We start from the raw sequence: 4,169 nt of genomic DNA on the forward strand, positions 1-4,169 counted from the left end.
AGCTGCAGGCCCCTATTTTGTTCTTCTGAACTGGAGGGAGAATAGCAGGTCTTGTTTGCAAATTATTGTGTAAATCTGTTCTAACCAGGCTTAGAGATAGATAAAAAACGGAAGCAAAATGATTATCCCTGTTTGTACGACTCATAAAACAGGCAGGAAAAACAGCAGGCACTGTTCACAAAAAAGCTAGAAGTTGATACAGATGACAGGGATAGAGGATTCCAGGTAGAGTCATTTACAATAGACATCTAAGGCCTCAAAGAGAAACTGGAATGAATCGCTGGAAAGTTTCGACATTCAAGAGCACCCACATAAAGTACAGAGAACTTGAGCTGTCACCTTCAGTTGATTCCTAGATGGGTAAAACTCAGCTAATAGGTGAAGAAAGGCCCCAAGGCAGAATGTGTGTTGTGCACCAACTGAAAGAATGAGAAAGTTTGATGTTCTTTATTTCATATATATATTTTGTTTTGTTTCGTTTCAACTCCTAGCATTCCAAGAAATCTCTGTCCAAACATTATCTGAGCAAGAACTAAAGGAAAGGAAGTTTCAGAGATAATATACAAGTAATAGTCTTTGCAAAAAGATGTTTGAAAAAGTCTCAAACAAAAGGAATACCAATAAAAATAAATGAATAAGTAAATAAACAGTTATATAAATACATAAAACTTTATAAAGGGAGACAATTTCCAAGGTTACCACATTGCAATATACACAATGTCCAATTCCAATTTTCAACAGAATTCATAAAGCGTGCAAAGAACTAAAAGTCACAGCTAATACAAAAGAATAAAATAAATAAACAGAAACCATCTCTAAAATGCCCAGACATTAAGTTAATAGATATTTATCTTAAATATTCCAAAAAAACTATGAGAAAAACATGGGCAAATATCTAAAAAAATTTTTTTTTAAAAAAAGAACAAAATGAGAATACAACAAAGTAATAAAAAATTATAAAAAGAAACTATAAAGAAATTCTGGAGCAGGAAAGTATAACAACTGATGTGAAATATTCACTAGAGAGTTTAAGCAGACAGAAAAAATAAATAGTGAAGTTGGAAAAATAAAAATTGAAATTAACGAATATGAGTTACAAAAAGAAAAATGATGAAAAAAAACTTGGACAGAGTCTAAGGGAATTGTGGGACATCATATAGCCAACCACATGCATACTTTGCAAATCTCACAAATCTCAGAAAGAGGAGAGAGTGTGTGAAGGGGTGGAAAGACTATTTCTACTACTTCTATTTGAGATAGAAATCTGAAACTTCCCAAATTTGAGAAAAGACATGAAGCTACAAATGTAAGAAGCTCAGTGAGCTTTAAGTCAGTCTAATCCAAAGAGATCAACACTGTGATCTATTTAACCTGTCAAAATCCACAGGCAAAGAGATATTCTTTTTTCTTTTTTTTTTAAAAGCAGGATTTATTGAGAGGATAGAAAAGCTCCCACAGTGGGAGGGGACCCCTCCCCCAGAGATTCTTAAAAGAATCAAAAGAGAAGCAACTTACCCAGAAAATGGATCATCAGATTATTAGCACAAATATCTCATCAACCACCTTGGAAGACAGAAGGCAGTAGGGTTATATATTTTATGTTAAAATAAAAATATTCTTTTATCTGGCAAAAATGTCCTTCAAAGGTAAGAGATATTAAGACAGCTCTAAAAAATAAAGCTGAGGCAGTTTACTGCAACTAAATGTAATCTACAAGAAATGCTAAAGAAATTTCTCCAAGTTTAAATGAAAGAATGCTAGACAATAATTTGAAAACTTTTAATGACTCAAATCTTTATGGTAAAAGTAAATGTATGAACAAATATTTAAACCAATATTATTTTAATTTTGCTTTTAACACCGCTTTAAACTTTCTACATAATTTAAAAGACAAACATATTAAAATACTTATATAACTATGGTATTTAACAAAAATGTATATAGATGCAACATTTGATACTAATGATATGAAGAGAGGTAAAGGTGTCTAGGAGTACAATTGTACGTGATTCAAGTTGGTATTGATTCAAAACAGACTCATAAGTTTATCATATTTTATGTAATCCTTGTGTTAATCAAAAAGAAAATATCTATAGAGTATACCAATAAGAAAAAGAGAAAGGAAACAAAACATATCATTATAAATCTCAACTAAATACAAAATAGGACATGATGTAGAAAATGAGGATCAAAAAATCTTTAGGAATATGGAGAAAATAAGTAACAAAACGATAGACATAAATCCTTCTTTATTAGTAATTACATTAAATGGAAATTGACTAAATTTTCTAGGTATAAACCAACAATCTGCAGAATATTAAGTACAAATATGCCGTGTGCATACACAATCTTACTATATGTTGCCTGTCTATGAGTGACTCACTTTAGTTCTAAAGACAAAAACAGGTTGAAAGTGAAAGGATGAGAAAATGTATGTCTCACAAATAGTAATCCAAAGGAAACAAGATGGCTGTACTAATATCAGATAAAATAGGCTTCAAATGAAAAACTTTACAAGACAAATATACGTATTATATGCTAATAAGAAAGAGGGTCAGTTAACCAAAAAGACATAACATATAACAATGATAAGGATATATTCGCCAAACATCAGAGTCCCAAGATATATGAAGTAAATGTTGCCAGAATTACAGAAATAGACATTTTTGTAACAATAGTTGGAACCTTCAGATCTTCAATTATAATGGACAGAACTTCTTGACAGATGATTTATAAATAACTAGAGAACTTAATCAGCACTATAGAACAATTGAATTTAACAGATATATAGAATAAACTTGACTCAATAACAGTAGAATACATAGTCTTCTCAACTTTACATAAAACATTCCTCAGGATAGATTATATGCTAGGTCAAAAACATTTCTTAATATATTTGTAAATATTAAAACAATACAAAGTGCTTTTTTAATCACAATGGAATTAAAAATAAATAACAGAAAGAAAAGCAAAAAATACACAAATAAATGGAAATTAAACAGTCAATGAGTCAAAGAAACAATCACAAAAAACTTGGAAATACTTTAAGGAAAATATAAATAAAAACATAACATACCAAACTCTGTGAAAAGCAGTGAAAGTAGTGCCAAGAGAGGAAGTTATAACTGTAAATGTGCACATTAAAAAAAAGACATCATCTAATGTTACATTTTAAAGATCTAGGAAAAGAATAACAAATTAAACTTCAGCCACTAAAAAAGTTAAGAAGATAAATAATAGACAAGAAAGATAATAAAATAAATTGATAAAAGTAAAAGTTGTTTGTTGGAAATATCAAGAAAATTGACAAATCATTAGTTAGATTGTTTAGAATAAAGGAAAAAAAATAAAATTACTAAATGAGAAATAAAAGTGGGGATGTTACTGCAAACTTTACAGAAAATGTCATACCATAAGCAATTGTATGCCAATAAATTGAATAACCTAGTTGAAATGAATAAATTCCTAGAAACACACAACTTATCAAGATTTAATCATGATTAATAGAAAGTTCAAAGGGAAATTTAGTTAGTAAGGATATTGATTTAGCAATTTAAAATCTTTCAGAGGATTCCACAAAATGGCGATGGCATAGGTGGATTCGTGAGACTCTCTGAATGTGAGTTCCCAAAAAGACTCTTACTTTTCTTCCCACAGCCCCCTGCCCACTGCCAGCTGCACTGGACGAGGCCCGGGGACCTTCAGTCCCATGCAGGGCCAGATATTACAGCCCCCAGCTGTGGCTGCTCCACTATATGTGACTCCCACCTGCTCAGGAGTCCCAGGTCTCAGCTCCCTCCCTGGTTACATAGTCTTGTCCAGCTCCCAGCACCAAACTGCTGGTCACCCAGGGAGGCTCTGGGCGCCCACCCCTCAGAGATACCGGTCCCATTTCTGGCTGAAGTGCCCTGTGAGGGACCCAGGGTCACTACTTGCCTTTTGGAGCTTTGGAGCTCTGGAGCCCGGGGACCACCCTGGCTGAGGCACTCAGCATGTGACCTCAAGCTTGTGTAAGGGAGCAGAACCCCAAGCTTGTGTAAAGTGCTGATCGGAGGCTTCTAGCTCCAGAGGAGGGGAATGCCCGACCCTCTCCTCCACCCCAGCCTGCTGGTGACACCCCAGATCCAGCGCCCAGCTGTGCAGCTGATCCCAACCAGAGACCCAGATGA

The sequence above is a fragment of the Carlito syrichta genome, unplaced genomic scaffold, assembly GCF_000164805.1.
Source record: "Carlito syrichta isolate Samal-C Ts95f unplaced genomic scaffold, Tarsius_syrichta-2.0.1 Scaffold303552, whole genome shotgun sequence".
NCBI lineage: Eukaryota > Metazoa > Chordata > Mammalia > Primates > Tarsiidae > Carlito > Carlito syrichta.